At 39.9% G+C, this 16356-nt stretch overlaps 1 protein-coding gene and 1 non-coding gene across 3 annotated transcripts in view; both read left to right on the top strand.

Moving 5' to 3' along the window:
- The window catches only part of LOC149079608 (plexin-A2-like), a 448285-nt gene that overhangs the window by 139826 nt on the left and 292103 nt on the right, over window positions 1-16356 (top strand). The gene's annotated exons all lie outside the window — the stretch shown is intronic.
- On the top strand, window positions 12756-12829 carry TRNAS-GGA (transfer RNA serine (anticodon GGA)). The gene has a single exon. It is a non-coding gene; the product is annotated as a tRNA-Ser (tRNA).

Here is a 16356-nt window from a genome sequence, read left to right as displayed (position 1 = left end):
TTGTCGCAGATATTTTTCCTGTTCGATTGTGTTCCTCATTTTATTTTTTGCCCTTGAGGAACCCTTGGAATAATATTCATTTTCTGGGAAATCTTTTTGAAGCAATAGCCTTAGTTTTAAGATACGGTGGAACTTCGGTTAACGAGCTTGATTCGTTCCGCCAACGTGCTCGTTATACGAATCGCTCGTCATTCGAATAGAACTTCCCCGTAGGAAATGATGGAAATTCGTATAATACGTTCCACATTTATTCATTCAGATAAAAATGACTTCATTCAATAATACATGTACAACACAACCATAATATCTATATATATAAAATTTATTTTCTGTGTGTGTGCGGGCTTATGTTCTCGATACAAATCTAGAATTTTACATCTATCGTCGCCATATTTCTCATATATACCAAACCGGACCCGGTCTTTACGAGTTCGTCAGAGCAGGGCAAATCCCCGAAATGAGCGAAAAACCGTCTGGCAACAATCACTTTCGGAATGTTTACTTTCGTTACCTTGGCTTCCCTAGCAATGCGTTTCAGATATGCATATTCACTTTACAATGGTTTGACAATTGTCAATCCTCCCAGTAAAGTTTGAATAAAACCCGAGCAGTGCCGGATATTATAGCTAGTCATACAATAAAATATATATAATACTAGCTATAATACCCGGCGCTGCCCGGGTTTTCTTCCATGAGGCTGTTTGGATCACGTGATATCTCCCTCTTTCTTTGAGGGACATGCAAACCGTGTCTAAGTTAACCAATATGGCGCCTTCCTGAGCGACTTCATGAAATAAACAAATCTAGATTTAAAGAAACATAGAAACGAATATATACTTTTCTTTCCTTTTTTTAAGAGGCGCTAGGTATTTCGATCCCCCCCCCCCCCTGAACTTTAATTTATCCATCTGCCTGTTTCAGCTTTCAAAAATGCTTAATTGAAGCTGTGGAATTTCTTCGATGTACTTTACGGGCCCATAATTCATTTTAAAACATCCTAAACTATGAATTAATGCAGTTGAATATCAAAAGACAATACGGAGACATTATTTTTCATGCTTGAGAAGATATAAATAAAAAGTTGAAATCAATGTTATTGCATGAATGTCTAACTCAAAAGTAGGTCCGGCTAATTACTTCATTTTTAATCTCCTGGGCTTCGTATATCTCTAAGCGACCTCAATATTTCAAAAATTGAGAATTCAACACAATTTTTAAAATTATTGATGGGGCGGAAAATCCCACTAATTTCCGCATTTCTACAGTAAAATCGACAATTTTAGCACTGATTTCTATGAGGATCACCCTTTCCCTGACTTTCAAAGCGATGCTGATGATGATTATGTCGTCTATTCAAAAAGCCTCATTACTGAGAGTATATTGAAAATGTGGCAAACCATTATAAAGGCATAAACTATTATACATATACTAACAGGATTAAAGAAGTGACAAACCGTTGTAAAGGCATATACACGTCTGAAACGCATTGCTACGGAACCACGGTAACCAAAGTAAACGTTCCGAAAGTGATTGTTGAGGCCCAAAAACCATTGTTGCCGGACAGTTTTTTTTGCCCATTTGGGGCATTTGCCCTGGGCTGACGAAATTTTAAAGTAGCCTATCGTTCAAGTCGGGTCCCATTTGGTATATATGCAAAATTTGGTGACGATCGATCTAAAATTGTACATTTGTATAGAGAACATACACACACACAGAAAATCAATTTTATATATATAGATAACACGAAAGAGAGGACTACCGTTTAGGACGATTTACGGACTAACTTATTTTCTGCAAACTTATTCTCTTTGTCCCACTTTGAAAAATATATCGTATCTAATGACACTTGCTTTTGCCTCCTTTTTAGGATTTCTCAGAAATGAATAGTTTGCATTTTTCTTGGACAGATTCATTGCCCGCGCACTGCTACAGCTTTATTTGATTGGTTCATTTGATTTGGAATTTTACACGTTTCTGATCTTACTTGAAGTGAAGCACTTTTCTCTTCCTCAGAAAAATATACCCTCCAAACTGTTGCATGCAATGTAGGTCCATCGGTTTATCTGCAGTCACTTCGTGGCCAAGCAGAACCTGACAATCAATAAATAAAAGCTCAAAAGTTTTTGTTCGTAATGCGAATGACCGCGCGTAAAAAGAATCTAATTTTTTTCAAAATTTTTGCTTGTTATGAAAATTCGTTAACCGAAGTTCCACTGTTTCTATCGAAACTGACGCTTCTAAGGCATAGGCGAAGATAGAGTTGAAAGTCTCGGGGGGGGGGGGGACATGATAGTGATTATGTCAATTCATCTATACGTATATGATCAGTCGACTTCATCTTTGATGCTGGGGAGGGGGGACGCCCCCCCCCCGGGGGAAAAGAAATGGGTGAAGTGATTAATATAGTACAAAAATTATATATGGCACAGTATAGAAGAAGGAAAATGGTCCCTCCACGAATTTCAGTCAATACGGATGCAATCACATTTTTCTGTAGGGGTACACGAGTTTCCTACGCATTTCGAGAAGTACGGACGACGCCTACGAGCTTTTTTCAGGTACGCAGGCTCTCTACGAATTTCAAAAAAACCCCACCAAAACAGTGTGCGTTTTCTTCAATGAGGCTTTTTGGATCACGTGATATCTCCCTCTTTCTTTGAGGGACATGCAAACCGTGTCTAAGTTAACCAATATGGCGCCTTCCTGCGCGACCCCGATTGAGTATTATTCTCGAGTGGAAGGCCCAGTCATAAACACGACTATGGGAAATAAATGGAGAAGAATTAAAAGATAAATCACTCACGGCCCAGTTTGACTGATGCCAGGGCCCGGCGGTTGAGAAACACTGCTTAAAGAGAACTCAATATTTAAAAAATCGAAAATTCAATTCAAATTTTATTCCATGTGGCGGAAAACCCCACTAAATTTCCGCATTTCTACAGTAGAATCGGCAATTTTAACACTGATTTCTATGGGGATCATACTTTTGCTGACCCTTAAAGTGATGCTAATGATGATCACGATGTCTATTCAGAAAACCTCGTTACTGGGACGATTGAAAAAGTGGCAAACCATTATAAAGGCATAAACTATTATACATATATATACTGGCAACATTGAAGAATCGACAAACCATTGTAAAGGCATACGGAGGGTCCCCGAAAGCGCTAAGGAAGTAGTTGGTATTGCTACTTTCCGTGTATGAGACGAAAGTGTAAGGCAATAAACAACTTCACTTTAATGCAATGCAACTGAATTTTATCAATCAACTAATCAATTTCGTGACTAATAAATGCACGTGTAAAAGCTAATTTTCTAGTGGTACTAACAATGCCGATGTAGAATAGAAAAGATGACAACAGCAGCATGAACTTGATGGCATGCGATGATAATGTTGCCTCTCGATGTAACGGTAATTCCTCTGCAACGTTGTTGCATGGTCGGCAGATAATCGTTGTATCGAAGTTTCACTATAATTAATATTGAAGTTCTAGCTGCTCGAATAAATGGAGATATCTATCGTGAATGTCATTTTTTTTTTTCATTCACGCGAAATTTATTCATTCCTGGTCACAATTAGTGTACATTTCACCCATTTGCCTTAAATATATGCAACGTGCGTTTTCCTCATGAATGAGGGAGCGAGCGATATGGCATGGAAGCGGCGGATCGACAGGCAGCGGCGAAGGGGTTATCAATGGCGTAATTAGTGCTGATAAGTAAATGTTGCTCTAATGAGGCAACACTGATTGCGTATATATACACACGCCACTGCCGCCAATCTAGCAACAACAAGCCGTGCCCCCCCCTCCTTCCTTCCTTTTAATCTGAGCGAGCGGCGAGAGCCTCTTTCTCATCAAATTCGGTCATTGTTGTGCGGAAAGTCAAGGGTAGGCTGAAGGGAGAGGCTTGAGAGAGACTTTGTAACGGGCCTGTTATCCAGAGATAAAACACGAGACCCTTGGCCGCTACAAACTACTTAGACGATTCCTTTCATTCCCGTGGGGGGGGGGGGGGACTTTGCGCAACTGGAGAGTGAGGAAAATAGGAAAAATATTCACTATGGACGTTTTTTCTTTAAGATTTTTTCCCGAAAAAAGACTCCATTTTAGTTGTGCGTCTTCAGGGGCGTCTTGGCGCCCCGATGGGGGTGGTGTCTCGTGATTATGAAATTTGATCCTATGAATTTCGAGAGTGGAGGAAATTGGTTGACAGATACAGTAGAATCTCGGCTGTCTGGCCTAGTCTCTTGACGCCATGACGTCGCCAAATTATTGGAGCTCTCACCAAACTTCGCTAAGTATGTTGCCAATTTGGCGATATTTACTTATTAATGCGTTAATTTTCATTTTTATATAAGACTAGCAAAAATACTCGGCGCGTCCCGGGTTTTTTTTTTCAATTACTGGGAGGATTGGAAAAGTGACAAATTAAGTTATTCTTTGTTATTATATTAACAAAGTAAGTTATTCCATTATAAAGGAATAAACTGTTAAACATAACACTGGCAGCATTAAAGAAAAGGCAAAACAAACCATTGTAAAGGCATGTGCATGTCTGAAACGCATCGTTAGGGAACCTACGGCCCATTCCGAATGTGATTGTTGGGGCCCCAGGAACCATTGTTGCCCGACGGTTTTTCGGGCATTTGCCCAGCTCTGATGAACTTTTAAAGTAGCCTATGGTTCAATTCCGGTTCTGTTTGGTATATATATATGCAAAATTTGACGACGATCTGTCGAAAATTGTAGATTTGTACAAATAACATGCATACATTCACATTTATATATATGACTAAGCTATAATAATACCTGGCGCGTTGTTTTTATGCATTTACTATGAAAAGTGCTGAAGTGTGCAATCACATTTGCATATAGGCCGGGAATGGTAGTGAAATGTGCGTTTCTGGGCCTTAGAAGCTTCCATGGGAGACGTCGCATTTCCCTACTAATGACAAAAGCATAGAGGGCAGGCATATCCATTTTTATAATCAGTGTAGGCAATATCAATATCTGAAGAACTACGGCCCAGAAACGCAAATTTTACTACTACTTCCGGGCTGTAATGATAATACAGTGAGGGATATTGTTGAAATTATCTCCATCTATACGATTTTTCGGTTGAGACTATTACCCTGTGAGCTTTGCGAAACAAACGGGACATTTTTATGAACAAAATGTGGAAAATACAGAAAAAGTACTGGAATGTCCCGTAAAATGGGCGAAGGGACCCGATCCATAGATAACATCGAAAAATAAATCTCTAGTACGCAACAATGTCAGATTTGATGTAAAAAATTTAAAAAAAAATAATAATAAATTCCTTTGATAATTATGTTAGAATTAATTCATAGTTCAGAGAAACCGTTCCCGAAAACTCATCGTAATTTCTCGCCCCGCGTATATTATTGAATAATATTTATCTCTCGCGTCCCGCGTGGACCCAGGCTTGGGCACAAAGGCTTTTATAAAATGCAATGAAGTTTTAGAGCTTAACCATAATTGGAAAAAATAAAGTAATAAAATGAAAATAAAAAGCGGATATAGTTTTCGGATATCGGTTATCACTAGCGAGTTCTGGGAACGAGGAAGTTGAAACTTCGATATGGTTTTTCCGTTTCCGCTTCCGTGACTTTTTGGCGAGAATAAATCTTCGGGCGTCCCAGTCGAAAAAGAATAGTCTCGCGTGGCCCCCCTCCCCCCCCCCCGCGCTCGCTTACCCTGTGGCCCCCCCCGCTTCCTTTTCTGGCCGATTTTGACGTCGGGACATTTCTCCTAGTTTCAAACGGGAAAAGGTTATCGTTTGAAATAATTTCTCTCTCTTTCCCCCCCCCCCCCTCCTAAAAATACAACGTATTTCGATTCGAAGTTACTTAAATGGAACGTTTTTTAGTGTATTTTTTGGGTCGGGTCCAGATGGTTTGGATCCATTTCTGTTTTGATATTAAAATATTTGTGGGTCTGTTCGTAGTTGGGAGGAATATGTCTGGGAGTAATTCCGTAAAAGATATGTATGGCGTAGTTTTGTGTTTGTGATGATAGAACATTTTCGGTTTCTTACGATTTTTTATTATTTTAGATATTTTGTTGGTGGGGGGGGGGCAGGGCCCCCACATCCTGGAGCAGAGCCCCTAGGCTGGGATCTTTTGCGGGCCCCTGACCAGACTTTCACGGGGCTCCTTTATGATGAATTTACAGCGTGATAAAGCAAAAACTTGTGAAAATTGTCCCGGCCCCAGGGCTGGAGCCTAGTCAGCCCACCCCTTGTGGGGGCCATGGGGTGGTCTGTTGTGAGCTGTGTGGATTCGTGTCTTTTGAGTTGTATCGGCATTACTCTCGCGTTAGGGTGCAAACATAGTGCGTATTTCAGATTCTGAAAACCTGCATCATCTCCGATTGGTTAAAAAAACCCGGATTTCGACCTCTTTTTAGCTTCAAGTTAGCTTCAAATACACGTGGTGGTTAGCTGTTGTCGGTGAATTTACTTCCATGGATTGGTGTCGGGGAATTTTCCTTTGAATTGGCTGTTGTCGGTGAATTTTCTTGCAATATTTTATATTTTTTCGATGAATTTCCTTTTTTTAGTCAATTTTTTTTACGATGAGTTTTTCCTCAATGAACTTTTTGCCTGTGAATTTTCCTACGTTGTGTTATTGCTTATCGGTGAATTTTATTTCGATTATTTTTTTTTTTGATGAATTTTTTTTTGAATTAATTTTTTGTCTGTGAATCAATCTTCTTTCGATGAATTGTTTGTCAGTGAATTTTCATTCGATGAATTGTTTGTCAGTGAATTTTCATTCGATGAATTGTTTGTCAGTGAATTTTCCTTTGATGAGTTATTGTCAGTGAATTTTCCTTTGATGAATTATTGTCAGTGAATTTTCCTTTGATGAGTTATTGTCAGTGAATTTTCCTTTGATGAATTATTGTCAGTGAATTTTTCTATGACAGTTGTTTGTTTATAGGTGAATTTTCCTAATGATAAATTTTTGTTTTCTGTGATGAATTTTCCCTTCCATGAAATTGCATACGGTGCAATTGCAGTTTTATTGTTGAATTTTCCCTTTCATGAATTGCTGTCGGTGTATTTTCCATTCCATGAACTGTTGCCTGTGAATTTTCCATTCCATGAACTGTTGCCTGTGAATTTTCCTCTCTGTGAATTGTTGTCGATGAATTTCCTTCCGGTGAATTCTATGGCGGTAAATTTTCCGCAAAAGCTGGCGTTCGGCAGAAAACTAACCTGTTTTTTGTTTCTGCTCTTCCTTATTATCCATGCTGTGAAGATTGGTGCGGGGATCAACCTAATAGGTAGTTTGTGGCCTTCTTTAATTTCTGGATTCAGGGCTTCCCACAAGGGGCAAGGTGGCAGCAACTACCGTTGGACGCCCGGAGCTCTACCTTTTCTACTATTTTTATTTTTTGCCATATAATAATTAGGGTTTCAAAATTTTTTCCACCCAGGGCTCCCTAGAAACAGTTGAAAAAAAATCACCTTCAACAAAGCACTGAACAACTACACATCAATATCGCTAGCTAGGGCGCGATGCACAAGGACCACCGCCTTCATCTTAGTAAGGGCAAAATTTTCGGTTTGCGGGCCGTTTCGTCTAAGATTATTATTATGTATTCGGTATTTGATCCCGTGCTCGTGTATTCCTTTAATGGAAAAGCTGTCTAATGTAGTTTATGTCGTCTAATGAAATTTATTGATTGGCATTTCGAGAGACAGAGGAGTGTACGTGTTTGTACGGTCATCGCCCACACACACATACACTTACACGAAATTCGGGGCTCGCATGTCCGTGGTCGGTCAAGAATGGCCTAATTTTGCGGGGCGAAATCTCTATCCCAGGGCGTGTTCCCGAAACAGCATTAATTGGCGAGAATTAACCCGGGTGACTAATGACCCGTTGTTTGCCCCCGAAAACAACTCTCTTTTCCGTAAACGACCGGCTATTGGCAGTGGGAGGGGCCTCCCCGCGTCTGTCGCCCCCGCCGCGCAGCCATGCTCTTGTCTGCGCGTGTATAACATTACAGCGTTGGACGGCATCGTTTCCAAGGTGCGTGCATGTCTTATCCGTGATGCTGGACGACGACGTGCTCGTGCATTCTTTTGCCAAACCTCCCGAGGGCGCAAATTCTTGGCATAACTTGTCATTATGTTCGGACCGAATTTTCGACGGGTTATATCTAATTTTCAGTGGCGTAGTTTGTTGGTCGTTTTCTGAGCCCTGGTTACGTAACTGTGCCTAACTTACGTGACATTTTTCAGTGCTTTATTCTTTCGAAACTGATGAATGCCCCAGAAAATTATGTAGATGTGAGCAGGTCGGCGTCGTGGGCTTTACAACATCGCTGTCGGGGGGGGGGGGGGGGCTTAGTCCCCGGGATGAATATAATTATGTAGTTTCGTTGTTCGGAACCATAATTTATTAAGGAATTTGTAAAATATCTATATAGGGCTTTCCCAAATATCGTGATATGGGTTTTCCTCTTAATGATGTGTTGGGGGGAGGGGAGAGCCCTAATCAGTATTAAAATTTCTAGACAACAATAGTTTGAGTACAACAATGGCTTATTCAATTTTTTTTGGTAGAAAAATCTATTTTTATTCGTTATTTCGTTCATTACTGATAATTCTTTATGAATACTTGATCCGTGTAGTAGTGTCATTTGATTCGTTATTTTATTCACTTGTAATATTCATATGAATATTTCTTATCTCAAGTATTGCGTGTTTTTATTCTAGATTTTATTCATTTCAATAATTTCTATAAATACATTAATAGTTCGTTTCTGAAACATTTTTTTTTTATTTTCGTTATTTTATTCATTTTCAATATATTTTGCGAAGATTTCATCGGAAGTATCTTTTTATTCATTATTTTATTCATTTCCTACATTTTTGTTCTACGTAGATACTTCACCTGAAATGCTGTTTATTTATATTCATTACTTTATTCATTTTTAAATATATATATATATTTTGTACAAATACTGTATTTCATGTTGAGCATTGTCCATTTTTATTACTTCCATTACTATTAATGAATTAAAATCTATTTTTATTCGTTAATTTATTCATTTTTATTGCTGTTGTAAATAGTTCATCTGTAGTGGTGTTCATTTTTAATCACATTTCATTTTTTATTTTTACAAATACTGAACTAATGCCTCCTTTCATTCGTTATTTTATTCATTTTCAATTTTTTTTATGAAATATTTTTATGTAGGAATTTTTATAGGAAAACTATTTTTTCTCCATTTTTAATTTTTTTTTAAAATAAATATTGCTTCCGTTTCCCATTTCTTCTCTTTTAATATTATTTTGAAAAATTTTCACAGAAGTATTTCGTCCGGAAAACACTTTTTTTGTCCTTTTGGTAAATAGCCAACTTCAAGTATTGCCTGTTTATGTTCGTTATTTTACAAAGGTTTAGCATTTTTTTGTAATTTTTCATTATTTCATTTTTTTATTAATTTGTTTTTTGTATTAAATTTAAATTTTTTTTTTTATGATATGGTATCTAGGAGGGAGGACTTTTATCTAATTTTTTGATTGGGAGCCATGGTACTGTGTAGTTGGAATGGTGATGAGTAGATAAATTAAACTGCGTGCTGACACTGGAGCCTTATTGTGCATATACTTCGTCTCGTGTGGGTGCTCTTGAGCTGATGATGGCAGTGCTCGCGACTCGGAGAAGGGTAGGAGACCGTCTGGGCGTAATTTAGTGGAGTTCACATCAAATCATAATGCAGATATATCCCCACGTTCGCATAGAAATCCACAACACTCCGCCACGGCTAGACACGTCAAGTCGGCTCGTGACGTGGATTCAGATTCTCCTTCGTCCCTGAATAAACAGAATTTATTTCGTACTTTGAATACAAAGGCGACACCGAACAAGACGTGTTTGCGGATTCTGTACGTGAATACGAGATAAAGTTTCCAATGTGTGGCGAAAATATAATTTCCTGTTCCGAGGACGTGAATAGGCGTCCGCGACGTCTTCTCCTCAAAGCATAAAAATCCGCACGTGCGGAGATGGAGGTTGTGGGATCTGCATGTATTTCTACGGGAGATATCATCGACTTTCTAGAAGTTTCAAGAAATTCTCTTTGTGTTTGTGTCTGTCTTGTGTCATGTCAGTCAAGTACATTCGTTGTCTTGTCCGTGTTTTCCCTCTCTGTCTTCCCATGGATTTCCTCTTTTCCTCTCGTTGACGCAATTTGCCATTTCCGCTCAATTTCCGCGTTGTTCCTCCCCCCCCCTTTTGTGGCATCTCCTTGTGTTTTGTGAGATGACAAACGCCACCCCTCCGACTTGTTTGTGTTTCTGACACGTCGTATTTGTGTTTTGGTTGGTGTGAATGAATTTCAAACACGCGAGACACGCGCACGTCTTATCTGTCTATCCTCTTTCGTGCGAGTATGGGATGGGGAGTGTGCAGCCACGTTATATCAATTATAGGGAATTTCATTTCCGCGAAAGGTCTTTGGATCTGATTGGTTAGAATTTTTACTGGGTTTTCTTTGACTGTTCCTCTGGAGAAGCGGTTTTCCAGATGATAGTCCGCGGTCTCTCCTTGAGGGGTTCTCGGAAGGTTTGCGAAGAGAACGGCTGGAAGTCGTGTCCGGAAAATTCAACAGTTATTCAACCGCTAAGAAAATTCATCGACTAACGATTCACCAAATCGAAAATTCACCGCTGGGAAAATTCACCGACATCAGTTCGACATGAGTGAAACCGGCCTGTCATTAGAGGTAGCTCGCTCTCGCAAGGTCAGTTATTAGGTAGCTCATTCTATCACTCGTGGGATCGCCCCCGTCACTCACTCAACCACTACGTCGCTCATTATATCACTCATTCAATCTCTTTCTAGGTCACTCATTATATCACTCACCCAATCTCTTCCTAGGTCGTTCATTATATCACCAGGTTGCTCACTCTCTTATACATTCAATCACCAGGTCGCTCACTCATTCACCAACTCACCCAGGTCGCTCACTGTCACTCGCTTACTCACTAAGTCGCTCTCTGCTGAGTGAAGCTCACTCTGCCCTTTAACAGAGTGAGTGAGCTTCAGTATACTAGCGCAACGCCGACCTATGTAGCGTCTGTTCTGGAAGACGTATTCCATTGAAACGTGGCATATATGGTCCATGGGGGAAAAAGTAAATGCTATAAAAAAGCGCCCGCTTTTCACTTAACGGTCGAAAATTGAACTTTTTCCCCATAAATCTCTCCCATGGTCTTAAGATATCCTAAAAATTTGGATGTATTCTGATAAGCAGTTTTTGAAGGAAAACTACTAGGAGAGTACAGGGGAAATTGTAGTTAAGGAAATACAGGTTGTTATTATTCTGGACAGCCGCAGGGAAACCATGAATTTGTCACGGGAGCCGCGGAGACAAAAGTTTGAGAATCACTGATATTAGCCGCATTGATCCTCGCAAATGGCAATGAAATCAACAGGAGCCTCCTAAAAAACAGTGGCTTTTGGCCTCGCAAGCCTTATCTCGAAGCCTCCACTGACCAATTTTACGGTTAAATGCCGAATAATATGCCTAGAATAAAATCGCTTCACTCACCCACTAGGTCGCTCATTATATCAATCGCCCAATCTCTCCCTAGGTCGCTCACTCACTAGGTTGCTCACTCTGTTATACATTCAATCACCCGGAAACCCAGTATTATTCGGGGATTCCCAGCACGCCCCCTACACGTTAGAGGTTCCATTAAGGATATTAACGTGGGGGCGAATCTTTTCGGTACCATTCGCGGTAGCTGAATGTGCCGAACTGCGTTTTAATGTATCTCAGTCCCGTGTTTATCACTCGAACGATGTACCAGATGTTTATTTGGTCGCCCCTATACGCTCAGTACTTCACAGGGGGAACAAGAAATGGCCTCTTAGGGAGGGGGGAAGGGAGGATTAAACAGCACAGAATGGCATTTCCCAACGTCGGGAAAAAAAACCCTCAGGAAACCTCTTGAAAATGTTCCATAGATACATTCACGTACGTATGTGATGTGCTTATGATTGCGGAAGGTTCCGCCCTGATCTGGCGGGTCACCGACCGGCCTTTCCCAGCATTACTGTAACGAAAAGAAAGAAACCTGTACCGGCAGCCACGTTGTATAAATTGGGAAACCACTTCACCCCGTATCTTTTTTGCACGGCAACTCTGGCAACTTTACTGTTTATAATAATCGAGTTCTCCACCCTTCGTTTCCAGTAACAATAGATAAGCAACAGGTGTTGCTGGGAGGGGGGAAAAATGCTGTTCTCAAGGGCCCTCGAAGATATACAGTGTGTATATGGTATACACGTCTCATCAATTTATTTCCAAGTGTTGGTGCCAAAAGCAGAATGGGAATAAATGCGGGACGTGACGTACAAGCGATGGAGTAAATCACGTGAAAAGCCGTCACTATGAATGAATTTATGGGGCATTGAATGGTGTGGAGGGTCGCTCGAGTTAGTTTAGATATGAAATGCATTCGAAGGTTTTTAACAACTGGCTGTTGCGAAGATATATTTCGGAAGGAGAGAAAATTCAACTGTTTCCGAAATATATCTTCGCAACAGCCAGTTGTATGGTAGCGGAGAGCGACGTCATCCTTGTATAAGACGCCATCTGGTGGCAACGTCAGCAGTTGTGAGCTTGGCCTGAGTCTGGTCCGGCCGTCCATGTACGGTCCCTTTCAGTGTACACGAGCTCCAAGGAAAGATTGAGAGATTCTGTGCCTCTGTAGTCTAGTGGTCTAGGGCGTTCACCCGGAAAGTGAAAGGACGTGGGTTCGATTCCCCGCAGGGGCAGTTGAATTTTGTCTCTTTTCAAAATATATCTTCGCAACAGCCAGTTGTTAAAAACCTTCGTATGGTAGCGGAGAGTGACGTCATCCTTGTATGAAATGCATTGTTCATACTGTTACCACTTGTGTAATGAATTGCGGTTGCATTTAAAAATAAATCAATCATTGACAATATTTGCGAAAGTGTTTGCACCGGTTTCCACCAGTTATTTTTTCAGAATGTCCTTCATCGGCCCTCACAGAGTCAGTCGTTCGTTCGTTGTGGTCATTCATGTAGTAGGTTAACACGGACGGGTTTCCACTGCATGAAACCAAATACTCTTTTGAATCTGTAAGCAGGGACTAGTTCGGCCGGCATGTGCTATGGCAGTGGTTATCAAACTTTTGTCACCAGCGGCGGCTCACTTGCCCAATTCTTAGTTCGTCTGCGACTTCCCTGAATAGTTTGGTAGATATTTTCCCTTACAGCACACTCCAGTTCACCGCGACGCCTCTGGCAAAGGTTGACAACGCCCCTGGGAGTCGCGACGCACACTTTGAGAAACACTGTCCTATGGGTTCATGGATGACAGCTGGAAAGACGGAAGTTGTACGTTGATATATAAAGCTATTCCCTCGTGGTCTCTGACTTCGTGGGTGGGTGCTGAATGCGGCTGGAAGTCCCATGGTCTGTCTTGGGAAAAAATAGTGGGAACATCCATCTCTCGAAGTCTACAGAAATATTGTAATGAAATTCATGGTGTAAAATCGAACATGGATATTTTGACTGGCCGTCCAATTTCCTATACTGCAAACTAACTGTCCGTGGCGGAAAACTTTAGTGGTCTGCAAATTTTATGAGGGGACAAATACCATTATGGAATCATTGAATTTTACAGGAGTGAGGACGGAAAAATCATGTTTGCGGCCCCTTCACCCACGAAAATCCCAGTCGTGATCCTGGGCTGAACTGGAAAACGTACACGCTAAAACCTCATGCTGGTATTGGCAGGTCTATGTCTCTTTGATTCTATGGTTGAAGCAATGGTAAGACGACTGCAAGTTGCCGAAGGCTCGAGGAATGCAACTGAAAATTGCGGAAAGCTCGGGAAAGCCAAATGAAAACTGGAAAACTCGGGAAGGCAAATGCAAAATAGCGGAAAGCTCATGGAAAATGGCTGCAAATACAGCCTTTGAAAACTCAGGAAAAGACGTCTAAAAATTTCTGATAGTTCGGGAAAAGTGCCTGCAAATCTTCGAGGTTCGGGAAAATTTATGGGGGAAAGGCGACTGTAAATTTTAGAAGGTTCATGGGAGCTGACTGCAAATTTCGAAATGAAACCTTCACGTAATCTACGGCAAGGCCATTTCGAAAAATTTGTTCATACATATTCTGCACGTATATCCGAAAATAGCGAAATATCTTTTTGTGAATTCAATTGTAATTATACGCAAATGCAACATTATTGTATGACTGTCGGTGGGCTCTTATGTCTTATATACGAACTTGTTTGTTCTCGTGCGATTACACGATGTCATCTTACCACGAACGCTTTATGTGTCGCTTTTTATATAAAATAATTATTATTGAGCACCAAAAAATAATCTATCATGGTAAAAATACGTTTCCTCACGTTTATAAGCTGTGGACCGTTGACATTATATTAATATTTACGTGTGACAGAAATGAAAATATTGAGAAAAATGAGAGTGGTGTATAGCGTAAACGTCTTTCTGCCCTCTCCGCGTGTTTACTTAATCTCTCTCTCTCTTGTATACTTAACGCATAAAGACAAATGGCGGAAATATTCGTCACTTGTTGGGCGTCGCACAAGGTGTGTGTGTGTGTGTGAGTAAAGTAAGTAAGAATTCTCCGGGAGCCCTCGGGTCATTTGGCCCTAAATTCGTTTAGCGGATGTTCTGTTTGCTGTCCTGCGATTTTTAAGGTTCCATGGCGTGTGTGTGTTGTGCGCTGGGGAAATTTGCTCGGATGAAACGTTTGCTCAATCCTCTATTTTTCTTATTCGAGGGAAAAATCTGCCTTTTTTTTTTTTTTTAGTTTTCCTCAAATAGGGAAAAAAACGTCTTAATTGGATGCAAACATACCCCGAACTTGCAGTTCGTGAGGTGGAGAGATTCTTCACGGAATTATTTTTCACTAGGTCTTAATTGCTCGTGTTCTTATTTCTCGGGTTTTTTTTCTCTATAGATGCGCGGGGTTTCTTATTTTGTAACATAGACCGCTGGGTGTAAAAATTTCGAAGCAATTTCTAAGAAATTTGTCAAAGAACTTGAAAGAATCAGTGAAAGCCTTTTATTTATTTTTTTTTCTAATCTTTTCGTATTCTATAGGGAATGAGATAAAGAGAGTAGAAATCTGGCCGAAATCAATTTTCTAAAAGTTCTTTAGAATTATAAATATAATTGCTGTTTTGAACTGCTGGAAATGAAATTATTGGTAATTTCAAATGTGATTTATATTGAATTTTTAATTACGCAATTTTTTTATATGAATATTAATTTAAAAAATTGTAATCGGAAGATTATTGCCATGATTCTGAAAATCAAATTTAACGATGATGTACAGGCGAATCCCGTTATAACGAACTCCAAGAGGCCGGAGAAATCGCTTCGTTATAAAGGAATTCCAGATTTCCGCAGTGTTCCTGTGTAAACTTGTCTGGGGGGATTAGAAAATTTCCGTTAAAACGAAATTTTTTTTTTTTTGCTATAACGTTATTCGTTGAAACGGGCATTGACTGCATTGTATTTCGTTATTATTTACGGAATCAATTTTTTGTAGCACTTGTTACTAGTTTTATATCTTAATTATGTCTATTATTTACGCGCAACCAGACAGTGTATCCTAAAAATTTAGACTTATTTTCTTATTATTTTTCCTCTCTGGATGTTCTTTGCCCCCCTTTCAGTAGCTCAGTACGTATCTTGTGCAGTACATTCTTCAGTTAGTGAACTTGTCTAAATCATGCTCACTTGCACCTTTGATTGCAGTAGGATTGTATTTCCAGTTTTTTCTCAACATGTTTTCTCTGTCCGAGGAATTCTCCTGGCATTAAATTTTCCATAGGAAGAGATATACACCACGCAATTTTATATAGTCAATAAAATTCAAATTTATGGGGGAAAATTTTGCAATTACCATTATTTTCTAAAATTAGTTTGGTGTACTTAGGCATTCGACTGAATATCTGTGTAAATCTAAGTAATACAGTCAAACCTCGTTAGTGCGTCACCCGGTTAACACGTCACTCTGCTTACTGAGTCGCTTTTTGGAAGTCCCAATTGTCCTCAGGCAGGAACTAGTACAGCTATGGTTTACTCCGTTTAACGAGTCACTCCGCTTACTAAGTCATATTTTTGCTCTCTCTCGAGAGTGATTCATTAACGAGGTTTGACTGTATTCGGGAAAAGGGCCGAATAGCAGCCGATCATTTTTATAAATTTTCATTTATAATTCTAGTATTCTATACCCGTCATCAAAAAATACGATATTCGCAATTCAAAACGGTTGAAGACACTTGGCATAGTCAG

The sequence above is a fragment of the Pholcus phalangioides genome, unplaced genomic scaffold (assembly GCF_987345545.1).
Source record: "Pholcus phalangioides strain wild (caught in Gottingen) unplaced genomic scaffold, Ppha-v1.0 ptg000012l_1, whole genome shotgun sequence".
Lineage (NCBI taxonomy): Eukaryota > Metazoa > Arthropoda > Arachnida > Araneae > Pholcidae > Pholcus > Pholcus phalangioides.
This window is presented reverse-complemented; position numbering and strand designations above follow the sequence as displayed.